The following is a 13,149-nucleotide window of genomic DNA, read 5'->3' on the forward strand; positions in this document are numbered from 1 at the left end:
CTTGCATTTATGAAAAGGTTAGTGTGTCGTGTTTGTTGCTATGTGTGTTTGTTTGTTTGTGTTAATCCGCATGATGTTAATTCCAGGTGATACGACTGAGTAGCAGAATCAGGTCAGTGATAATCGAATATTTCCCCTCATCTGGACAATAAAGGTCAATGCTCGTACCTAGACATATCAGCCCCAGGACACCTACTGTACCACACTGTTTGTGTCTGTCTGCCTCTGTGTGTATGAGTGCGCCTTGCAATCATACACCATGACGAAATGCTTTTCAGTTCCATTTTATGATCCACGTTGGGAAGTTTAATGCTTTCAGCAGTCAAATTCACCCAGTTATGTCAACGTGTTCTGTTAGAGCCATCAATGTATGTCATCCAACGATACTGTTTTATTATTAATACTTCTAGTGTAGTCATAGTTTTTGATTGACACACGACCATCTTTTTCCTACCAATTGTAGAGGTGTTCGGTTCCAGTTCGGTATTTCAGTCGACCTCAACTCTCAACTCCCACAATGGGAGTCGATTCCATTTACTTTATATGAAAACAGAATAAAATGCCTCTCATTTGGGGGTTCTCAGGTCTCAAGTCCCTTTGTGAAATTTCCTCACTACTAAATATTCTACGGTCAACTGTTAGTGTATTATAACAAAGTGGAAGCAATTGGGAACAACAGCAACTCAGCCACGAAATGGTATGCCACGTAAAATCACAGAGTGGGGTCAGCACATGCTGAGGCACACAATGGACAGAAGTTGCCAAGTCAATAGACCTCCAAACTTCATGTGTCCTTCAGATTAGCTCAAGACCAGTGCGTACAGAGCCTAATGGAATGGGTTTCCATGGACGAGCAGCTGCATCCAAGCCTTAAATCACCAAGTGCAATGCAAAGCGTCGGATGCAGTGTTGTAAAGCATGCCGCCACTGGACTCTAGAGCAGTGGAGACGTGTTCTCTGGAGTGACCAATCACGCTTCTCTGTCTGGCAAGCCGATGGACGAGTCTGCGTTTGGCATTTTCCAGGAGAACGGTACTTGCCAGACTGCAGTGAGCCATGTGTAAAGTTTGGAGCGGGGGGGATTATAGTATTGAATTGTTCTTCAGGGATTGGGCTTGGCACCTTAGTTTCATTGAAAGAAACTCTTAATGCTCCAGCATACCAAGACATTTTGGACAATTTCATGCTCCCATTTCATTTTTCATGCTTTTTTGGGGGAACAGTTGTTCTTGGTTGCCCCTTCCTGTTCCAACATGACTGTGCACCAGTGCACAAGGACATTAAAGACATGGATGATCGAGTTTGGTGTGAAGAAACTTGACTGGCCTGCACAGTGAGTCCTGACCTCAACCCGATAGAACACCTTTGGGATGAATTAGAGCGGAGCCTCAGAGCCAGGCCTTCTTGTTTAACATAAATGCCTGACCTCACAAATGAGCTTCTAGAAGAATGCTTTAGATCGGTCGTGGGCCCTTTATCTCACCCGGTTTCCCGTTGATGGCAACATTGCCCAGTAACATTGCTCAAAAAGCTGCCCCATATCATCACCTTAAAGATATTTTGAGTCAAGGAATCAAGTCTTTTTGAGTCAACTCTCTCAATCACTAATCATTTGTGCAGTTTGAAGGTTTGTGAAATACACTATATACTGTATGTAAATACTCTGTGCATTATATATGTTGTCAGAACAGACCATTAACATAAATTATTAAACAATGGAAAAAATATACCTTATGGGGCACTTTAAATGTTTCAGTCAAATGATATAGACATTTATGGCTTTTTCATTTTTCAGTATGTTTCCAGTTTCCACACAGCACAGCTGATACTCCCACCACTAGTGTTTTGCAATACTTGGGGTCAAGAAAAACTGAAAGAAAGCTCCTTTTGAAATACTAAACTTACTATGTGAAAACCTTTCATGTTTTCTCTGTTTCAAACAATTGCAGATGCTGGTCGATGAAGCGAGCGAGAAAGACAACATCAAAACAGCCGAGTGTGTGTGTGCGTATGTTCTCCTACTGTTGCTCTCGCTCGACTAACTCTGAAAATCAATGGACTCCAGGAGTTACAGTGTTACTGACGGCAGTACCGCCAGTACACTCCAGTTTATTTGACAGGACATTTTATTCCTGGTACAGTGAAAAGCACTGAACATCCAATGCAATAATTTTAGCTTGTACTTTGTACAAATCCTCAACACAATTTACCAACAAAACGCTTAAAGGGTTAGTTCACCCAAAAATGAAATTGATGTCATTAACGACTCACCCTAATGTCGGTCCACACCCGTAAGACGTCCGTTCATCTTCAGAACACAGTTTAAGATATTTTATATTTAGTCTGAGAGCGTATGGAAGTGTATGCACACTATACTGTCATGTCCAGAAAGGGAATAAAAACATCATCAAAGTAGTTCATATGTGACATCAGTTAGTCAATTAGAATCTCTTGAAGCATCAAAAATACATTTTGGTCCAAAAATAACAAAAACTACGACTTTATTCAGCATTGTCTTCTCTTCTGCGTTTGTTTTCAAACCTCAAATAAAGATTCAAATGGTCATGAATCAGCAGATTGATTCATGATTCGGATCGCCAGTGTCACATGATTTCAGCAGTTTGACACGTGATCCGAATCATGAATCAATACGCTGATTCATGACTGTTTGAATCTTTATTTAGGTTTGAAACAAACGCGTAAGAGAAGACTGATGCTGAATAAAGTCGTCGTTTTTGTTATTTTTGGACCAAAATGTATTTTCGATGCCTCAAGAGATTCTAACTAACCAACTGATGTCACATATGGACTACTTTAATGATGTTTTTATTCCCTTTCTGGACATGGACAGTATAGTGTGCATACACTTGCATACGCTCTCAGACTAAATATAAAATATCTTAAACTGTGTTCTGAAGATGAACGGAGGTCTTACGGGTGTGGACCGACAATGGGGTGAGTCATTAATGAAAGAAATTTCCTTTCTGGGTGAACTAACCCTTTAAACTTGAACATTTTGTACTTTTTTTCTATAATTTACAACAAAAAACATCTGCTTTAACAATGTGTATTTGTACTTTTAACATTATAATAGTAATTTGCAAATGAAACCCTAAATATAACAATACTATAACAATGTTTGTTTGTCACCAGTGGTTGCAGACAAAACACTAAATATCTGCTTTGACCATTTTTTGTGCTTCATCTGACTTACTTTAGCAATGTTTGTTTGTACTTTGTTCAGTTACCGTGATTTGTAAATAAACCCTAAATAGCCACTAAAACAATGTTTGTACTTCACCCGATTTGTTACCATGTCACAAACAAAACGCTAAATATCTGCTTTAACAATGTTTGTTTTGACTTCTCACCACAAGTTGCAAACAAAACCCTTAGTATCCACTATGCAGTGTTTGTTTGCATTTTGTTCAGTTACCGCAATTTGCAAACAAACTCTAAATATACACTACTTCATCCAGTTTATCAACAAAAGTCACAAACAAAATGCTAAATATCTGCTTTAACAATGTTTGTTTGTACTTCATCCGATTTGTCACCACAGGTTGCAGACAAAGCACTACATTTCTCCGTTGACATTTTTTGTACTTCATCTGACTTGCTTAAACAATATTTGTTTGCATTTTGTTCAGTTACCGCAATTTGCAAACAGACTCTAAATATACACTACTTTGTCGAATGTGTCACCTCAAGTCACAAACAAAATTCTAAATATCTGCTATAACAATGTTTGTTTGTACTTCTCACCACAAATTGCAAACAAAATCCTTAATATCCGCTGTAATAATGTTTGTTTGCACTTCGTCTGACTTGCTTTAACAATGTTTGGTTGCATTTTGTTCAATTACCACAATTTAACTTAGAACAAGGTTTTAACAAAGTTTATTTGCACAGCATTTATTTGACTTCTCACTACTTTAACTTGCAAATAAAACACTAACTATCCACTATAACAATGTTTGTTTGTACTTAGTTTGACTTGTCCTCACAATTAAGAAATAGAACACTAAATATACAGCTAAGCATTTTTTTATTCTTTGTTCGTCTTGTCACTACAATAGGCAAACAAACTAAATGGCCATTTCGTTTCACTTGTCACCCCAGTTCCCAAACAAACATTAAATACCCACTCAAACAACATTTGTTTGTACAATGTTCAACTTGTCCCGACAATTGCATGTTTACCTAAAGGAAAATAAATATCTGTTGACAATCGCCACAGTTTTGTTTTACAAAGGGACGCCTTGTTGTATGTTCAAAATGTGTTATATTGTTTGTGAATGTATGTGGAGGAAAAGTCAATCCAATCTGCATTTATTATGGTATACGTGTACAGAGGTGTCGTGTGGCGGCCCCATTCCCCTTTATCTGTCAGGGTTCGAAACACACATGCCGTGCATAATGTGTGCTGATGGAGGCAGGTTAAGACCCCGCAAACGAGTGTGTGTGCGTGATGCATGTTGAGAGGGGAGGTTAAAGGGGTTGAGTCTGTGTGTGTGTGTGTGTGTGTGTGTGTGTGTGTGTGTGTGTGTGTGTGTGTGTGTGTGTGTGTGTGTGTGTGTGTGAGTGTTTTGACAGTAGCACTGCCATCAGCTGCATACTGTATAGTGTGTCTGGGTTAGTGTTTCATCATCTGAATTTCCCTCAGGTAAACAAGGCATGCTTCCTCTACCAAATCCCTCACACAAACATAATATTTATCCATGATTTTCTGCGTTATGCTTTCGGGCCTATTCTAATTTTGCAGTAGTTCTTGGCTATGTCATTTTTTCAAAATCACATCTAACAAACCTTTTCAAAGCGGATAGTGTTTTTTTGCTAATTCTGTTGAGAAGTCAAAAAGTACAAACAAACATTAAAGCAAATACTTAGCATTTTGTTTGCAAATAGTAAGAAGTAAGAATGGTAAAAAGTCAAAAAAAGTATAACAATATAGTATAAATAATTGTTTTAAAAAATGATCTATAGCATTTTGTTTTGGTAATTGTATTGGCAAGTTGAATAAAGAGCAAACAAAGCTTGATTACCTAAAGGAAAAAAAAATGTTAACAGTCAACACACATACTTTTATTGAACAAATATTGTCAAAGTGTGTGTGTGTGTGTGTGTGTGTGTGTGTGTGTGTGTGTGTGTGTGTGTGTGTGTGTGTGTGTGTGTGTGTGTGTGTGTGTGTGTGCTGGTAAGCCCTACGTAATGGGGACAAAATGTCCCCCCAAAGATGGCAATATCCGAAGTCCTTGTCCTTGTGGGGACATTTTTTGGTCCCCATGAGGAAAACATCGTATAAATCACACAGAAGAGTTTTTTTGAGAAAGTAAAAATGCAGAATGTTTCCTGTGATGGGTAGGCTTAGGGGCAGGGGCAGTGTAGGGGAAAAGAAAATACGGTTTTTACAGTATAAAAAACATTACGTCTTTGGGTTTCCCCATAAAACATGGAAACACTGTGTGTGGGTGTGTATGTGTGTGGGCATGTTTTTGTGACATATGAGAACACAAATGTGTATAATGACATGAGTATGACAGGTATTACAAGGAAAGGGTGTAACATGAGGACATTGGCCATGTCCCCACTTTTCAAAATGCGTATTAATCATTCAGGATGAGGTTTTTTTAGAAAGTAAAAATGCAGAATGTTTCCTGTGATGGGTAGGTTTAGGGGCAGGGGCAGTGTAGGGGGATAGAAAATACGGTTTGTACAGTATAAAAACCATTACACCTATGGAATGTCCCCATATGTCACAAAAACAAACTGTGTGTGTGTGTGTGTGTGTGTGTGTGTGTGTGTGTGTGTGTGTGTGTGTGTGTGTGTGTGTGTGTGTGTGTGTGCGTGCAAATATTGATGAGAAGTCAAGCGAAGTACAAACAAACATAAATATAGTGGTCAAAAATAAAAATAGTAATAAGAATTTGCCAAATGTTAGTGGATATATGGTGTTTTGAATTTGTGAATTGTCGGATGAAGAGCGAATAAAAATTGTTAAAGCCTATTCTGTATTTTGCTTTGCAAATTCAGGGACCATTCGAACAAGGTATAAAAAAAATGATAGATAAGATATGTAGCTTTTTGTTAATGAACTAAGCTGGCAAAATGAACCAATAAATGTGGTTAGATGCTGAACAAAGTACAAACGTTGTTAAAACAGAATTTTAGAATTTTGTTTGTTCGACTTCTCATAACAATTTACAAAATACAAACAAAGGTCGCTAGAGCGTCTATTTAGCGGTTTGTTTGCATGTCGTGGTGAGAAGCTGATCTGTAGCATTTCGTTTGAACACAATTTACAAAATACAAACATTCTTAGCACAAATATTGTGTTTCGGTAACACTTTACAATACGGGCGCGCTAATTAATTCATACTTAACTAATGCACAGATAATCATGAGTTAAAATATGACTCATTAGCACTAAACCATTTATTAATGATTACTGCATCAGCAACTCATGAAGATTCCACATGATTAATAGATTGAGTAAAAATAAATTAAATTGTTATTAGTTAAATGTGTCATAATGTATTAATTCCCTAATAACATAACTAATAATGTAAATGAACGTGTTAATTACCACAACAGGTCAAAGCCATGCATTTCAACTTCCAGTGGTCCGCTTTAATTAATCATTAGCTAATGATTTATAAAGGTATTATTACATTATGACTTTACTTGTTGAGGTTTTGTTTGCAAATCACATTAGTAATTCAAACAAAATGCAAACAAACACTGTTAAAGTGTATTTTTGACATTTGTGTTTGCAAATTTAAGTGACACATCGAACCAAATACCGTGACAGTTAATTTCTGATTCTCTTGTTCTGGGCTAACCTTGTAAATGTCCATCTGTGAAAAACAATTTATTCTCTGCAGTCTAGCTCTCTTTCTGTGCGGGTGTGACATAAAGTGACAGAATGCTTTAGTGTGACAATGATTTCAGCCTTACAAAATGTCACCGTTCTGCTCTCTTTCCCTCAAAATGTTTGTGTGTGTGTGTGCGTGTGTGTGGAAAGCGAGAGGTAGAGATCTGCTCACGGCAATTCTGCTGCAATCATACACACACACACACACACACACACACACACACACACACACACACACACACACACACACACACACACACACCATTGGAAAAAGTTGTGATCATAGCAGAAAGCAGGTGACAGCCAAATTGTGCATTGTGTTCGTCGCATACATTTTCATTTTTCTATTCCTTGAATTTCCTCTCCCCGAAAGAGTTTTTGCTGCATTGTAAAGGGTTAACAACAATATTTCAACACTTTGTAACCACTTTCAGAATGAGGGTAGCAAATCAAGACATAATCATATGCAAAATATTTCCTTTCAAAGTTCTCTCTCTCCTCTCATACAGTATCTGTTCCTCGCTGTTAAGAGTATTCAAATTAAATACTCGTTTCTTTTCTTCAGAATCAAAGCAGGGTAAGAACAAAACCCACCACACACAGATCAGAGGGCTGTGTTCCCTAGGACAGAGAGAGGTCTTCTGGGTACCGGCTGAACTGACAACCCCTAGAGCAGATACGCGGCGCTTTGCACAAATTGAACTGACAGCAGCTTTTTCCACAGAACTTATAAAGACTAGCAGAGAACTGTGTTTTGTCCACTTATTTGGCAAGGCTGTTTATACAGAGCAAAAACTCTCTCAATAATGGTGTTTACTCGTACTAAAATACTCTGAGTTTTCTGCACTATCCGTGTCGTTTGACTCCCAAGCGAATCAGTCTTTTGAGCCGGTTTTGTCAATCAAATCATGCAGTGCGACCAATGAAATCTAAATCTGAATAAATCACTCTCTTCTTAATGAATCAAAATAAGCAGTTTGCATCTTGCTGTTATGTTGTACTTATGGCTTGTTTTAATTATTTTTACACGACAGCTGTTTACTAAAATTTGAAAAGTTTACACTTTGGGATTTTTCGAGTACAGACCTGTTCACACAGACCTGTTCACACAGATCCGCAAAAACGACTGAAAATGCTAGTTAGCAGCATGTCGATGGGTTTTTTGATCTGGGATTTTTGTTAAATGGCTGAAATAAGGTCTGTGGTGAACACGAGCTCAAAACAAGTTCACGTTTTTTTCTACAACATCATCAATATAACCCCACTCATGGTTTTTTTGAAGCTGTTGCGTGTCTTGAAAAAGGCGGCTGCTAACAAGTGTCTAAATGAGACTACAGAGGCAGTCAGGGAGATTAAACGTCATCACGCCGAACAGGTCAACTCAGTCCGCTTTTACAGCCTCATTATGCTCATAACGGTGCTCTTATAAACTATTCTAACTCAAACGTTTGGGGAAAATGTTTTCTTAAAATTTTCGAGTTTTCGGAAGTTTAGTAGTGGTGTTGTTGAAACTCGCTTTCAAAAGTTCGCATTTGAACATGTCATCATTAGTTTTGTCCGGTCAAAAGTTTGAGAACAGTAAGATTTTTTTTTATGTTAAAGAAGTCTCTTCTGCTCACCAAGGCTGCATGTTAATAAAAATGTATGTTAATAGAAATGTTAATATAATATGTTATATTGTGAAATATTATTAACATTTATAAAATTCTTTTTGAATATATTTTAAAATGTAATTTGTTCCTGTGATGCAAAGCTGAATTTTGAGCATCATTACTCTATTCTTCAGTGTCACATGATCCTTCAGAAATCATTCTAATATGCTCAAGAAACATTTATGATTATTATCAATGTACACAAAGCAGTTGTGAAAAAAATAATAATTTAGGATTCTTTGATGAATAGAAAGTTCAAAAGAACAGCATTTATATGAAATCTGAAAACTTTTGTAATATTGTACTACCGTTCAAATGTTTTGGGTCGGTAATATTTATTTTTTATTTTTGGGAAAGAACTTAACATTTTTTAGCAAGATGCATTAAATTGATCAAGTGACAGTAACATATATATATATATATATATATATATATATATATATATATATATATATATATATATATATATATATATATTATATATATATTTATTTTTATTTTATTTATTTTTTACAAAAATTATATATTTTGTTTATCTATTAGAATACAAATTATTTGTTGGTTAACGGCGAAGTCTTTTTCAGTTCCTCAAAATAGCAACGCAACAACAATGCGCCTGAACACACCTGGTTTTCAGACCAGAACGCTCATGGGCAAACAGATGGGCGAGTTTCAGTTTCATTTGCTATATTATGTGGTGCTGGATGTGAAAATGATAACTGCGTTTGGCTGAAACTAGCACAAAACATTTGCGTCGTGCCTGTCGGTTTACAAAGTGGATGTTTTTGAAAACAATACCGTTAATGTCTCTGTGTAAACAGCAAAAATGCTAATTTAACGTCATGCACATTCATGTTATGTGTTCAGTCTATAGGCCAAGCGGCAACCTCCCGCGACCTCTCTTGAAGCCAATATGGAAGAAATGTAAACTGCAATTCCTCAACTGGTCACTAGGGACAGACTCCAGAAGGGAGCAGAATCTCATTGAGCCGCATGTTAAAATGCCCACCTTTACAGCAGAAAAAACATGTTTACATGTTTACCTGGTACAAATTGTGGTTTTGGTCTATACGGCTAATTTTGCCCTCCATGACAACTGTGAGGGGCGTGAATTTTTTATAACTCATTTGTTTACATTAAAGCCTTGAAGTTCAGCATAATTAAGGGCGTGGTCACTTTGAGTGACAGGTGGATAGCCAATTATCCGCCGTCTAATAGTCACGGCATCACCTCAGCTCCGCCCACATCCCGCCTCTTTTCCCATTTTCTGCTATCCGGGAGTGATTTGCGATGACTCACTCGCAAGATGGCAACGCCTAGCTCGCCCCTACTTAAAGCTTCAGAACGGCTTATCGAAATCCTATGGGTGACGTCACGGACGATACGTCCATATTTTTTTACAGTCTATGCTATAGGCGCATAGTGTTTCTTTTCAAAGTGGCATTGCCATCTACTGGCCTGGCAGCATAATACTGCATTTTTATTTGTTTTCGTGGATCCGTGTGAACGGGATCGTTTTGACGATGTACTGTACTGTAAAAAGCAAAGGAAAAATGTGTTACGTGTACATGTAAACATACCCTAAGTAGCATTCTAGTGGCCCAGCTGAGACAGACAGCTGCATATTTAAGTCCAGAGGTGAAACGCAAACCCTCGTCAGCTGTGAACCTTCAACCGGCTCTACGCACATCACACAAACACCTTCTAAAATCTCAAGTGAGCAAGAGTTTCTTGTCAAGGGTTAAACGAGTCAGGGTGTGGAAAGAGATTGAGGAATGTGGTTCTTTTCCTCTTCTTTAGCCTTTCATCGGTGAAGCACATGTTGCTGAAGGGAAAGATTATAGTAAAAGACTCGTTTCCTGTCAGTCAGCTTTGGTTCAAAGACCCGCTGCGGTTACTCTGTTATGTGCATGGGGCGAACAGAAATTAAGATTGCGCCATTTACCTGTAATGACATGGAAAGTTGGTTTTCAGCCTTGCGAAACAAACATCAGGCTTAACCCAAAAGTCCTCAAGCAGCTCCACGGTACTGGTGAGTTCTGCAGCGACACATGCAGTCGGTTCTCACAGCAAGCGACTATCGCGCTCCTCTGAGGCCTGCAAAATCAAATCAGGCGAGTTAATGAGGCTCCAACAGCCCCCTACCATCTCTCCTGAGAGAAAAAGAGAGGGAGGACGAGGCAGAGAAATGAAACGGCCCTGGAAAAGTGCTGATTCTTGGCACTGGTGCTCTCTGAGCTTGACAGCGCTGCAATAAAAGGCCTGGTTCTGACTTACTGCGCTTCTGCTACACTCCCCGGACCAGAAATACGAGGAGTTTGAAGTCAAAACTGCCAGAGTGACCTCGCGAGATCAGTCCATTTAGAAATGAACATGCTACAGACATGACAAGCCCATTTTACTTCTATAATTTTTGCATAAAACTGGATATTTGTGCAGATGGTAGGCATTTTAATGTTATTGATTGGATTGTGATTATGATTATGTGGCCATTACAAATGAGAATGGACCAAAAACGACAAAGCTATCGCCTAATCCTTTCCCCCCCCAGCTCAAATGCACACAGAACAGGCTAAATCCGTAACTCGTTTTATTTACTATGTCCTACAGCTTAAAAATGTCCTTCAGACAGCATAATGGAGTTTCTAGTGTGATGAGAAGGAAGATATAATCATATACAGTTTAATATCTGCTGCAGACAAATGCCAAGTAATTAAGATTCAGATCACGATTCAGATTTGAACTAGCACTGCTCCCGTGTCGTGTGTTATGAGACTCGAGCACAGCAGGCGACGGCTCTGAATTATATTATTTCGCTCATATGTTTTGCTCTGGAATATCTAGCTTTGGTATATCTTTCGTAATAATATCTTATTGTTCGGTTTGTTTGTTTTTGTTTGTTTTTTGGTCAAAAAATGACATGAGAAGTTGATGACTTGATGAGAAGTTGGCATTTCTGGTTAATTTGAAATAATCAGTTCATTTGTTTAATGAAATGAATCATTGGACTCAAAGTATTCCCAGAAGTCTCTGCATTTGAAGTAATCTTGCTTGCAACCATATACCAACATTTAAAGGGATAGTTCACCATCTTTACTAGTTATTTTAGTCTATAAAGGTATAAATATGGATAGTTTTTTCATACAAAGCACATTGCTTTGCTTCAGAAAGCCTTTTATTAAACCCCAGGAGTCGTTTGGGGCTTTAAAATCTCGTCCCCCATACACTGCCATTATAAAGCTTGGAAGAGCCAGGACATTTTTAATATAACTCCGACTGTATTAGTCTGAAAGAAGAAAGACATATACACCTAGGATGGCTTGAGGGTGAGTAAAGCATGGGATAATTAAAACCAGTCAGAAGTGTTAAAACCTTATTGCAACATGCCTAAAAGTGGCCTAACATTTTCTTCAGAATGAATAACATTACATAAACGAAAGAAAAAAAAAATTATAATTATAATAGTAGCCTAATTCATTTAATCAATTTCGTACAGCATTTACAAACGTTTTAATTAATACAAACAATGATTTCCAAACGATATCCTGGATCTGGATATGTTTTTAATCTAAACAGTAGTGAATATAAATATACAATAACGCAAAAAATGCTTTCGTGTGCTTTTGAATGTTGACCTTGCAGTGCAGAGATGGTCACCCACCCGTCGCAGAGACCTGCTGACCCGCTCGCCCAGATGCCAGATGGTGGCTGCTAATGTTGCAGATGCAAGTGCGCGTATGTGTACACACACACAGAGAAAGAGAGAGACAGCAAAAGCCTCTGGCCCAAACCTCACTTCATTTAAACTCTGTTCTGAGGACACGTCAGTCTTCAGGGAGACACGCTGTCCCCCTAACAGGCTTTTCTGCCCAGCTGACATATTCGCCCTGTCTAACCTTCCGATGCAGCGACATTCACCTAATATGACAGCATTCCATTTGTTTGAAACCCAACGACTTCTATTTCCGTCTCTTTTGATATCCCACGTTGTTGTTTGCTGCTTTTATCTGCAATTACTTGGTGCCATTAGAATTATATTTTTGCCACAGTTGCAGAAAAGCAAGCGTTTGCTTTTGCTGACACCTAGTGGACGTTATTGGTCAACACATACGTCATTGTGACGCAATCGACGAATGCTAGTGACCGCTGCCTGCTACTGGTTTAAGAATGGGATCAGTCGAGCTAGCCAACTATTTAATCAGGATAGTTACTTATTTACATATCAAGAATTTATTTCTCACTATAATACTCCTTTTACTCCAAAACAGTTTTCTACTGTATTTGATGCTATCCCTGGAGTCATTATGCTTTTTAAAGGCCATAATAGTTTTTTGACAAGTTCTGAAATGCCTCTCGCAGACCCGGCTGACACGTATGTAGGCAAGATATGTTTTAAATCTACATTAAAAAATAATAGAGATATTCGTTCTCTTTTTCTCAATGACTGTTTCTACTCCTCATGTTGTTATGAAATGGAACACATTAGTGGAAAATATTTAATGGAAGAAGGTTTGGACTCTCCCTAACAAGTATCTATTGGTAGATAAGGTCAAAGAGATTTCTTTTAAGCTTATTAATCGATATTACTCTGTCAAAACGTTCATGATATTAAAGTTTAAATTT

Source organism: Pseudorasbora parva, chromosome 14 (assembly GCF_024679245.1).
Source record: "Pseudorasbora parva isolate DD20220531a chromosome 14, ASM2467924v1, whole genome shotgun sequence".
NCBI classification, from domain to species: Eukaryota; Metazoa; Chordata; class Actinopteri; order Cypriniformes; family Gobionidae; genus Pseudorasbora; species Pseudorasbora parva.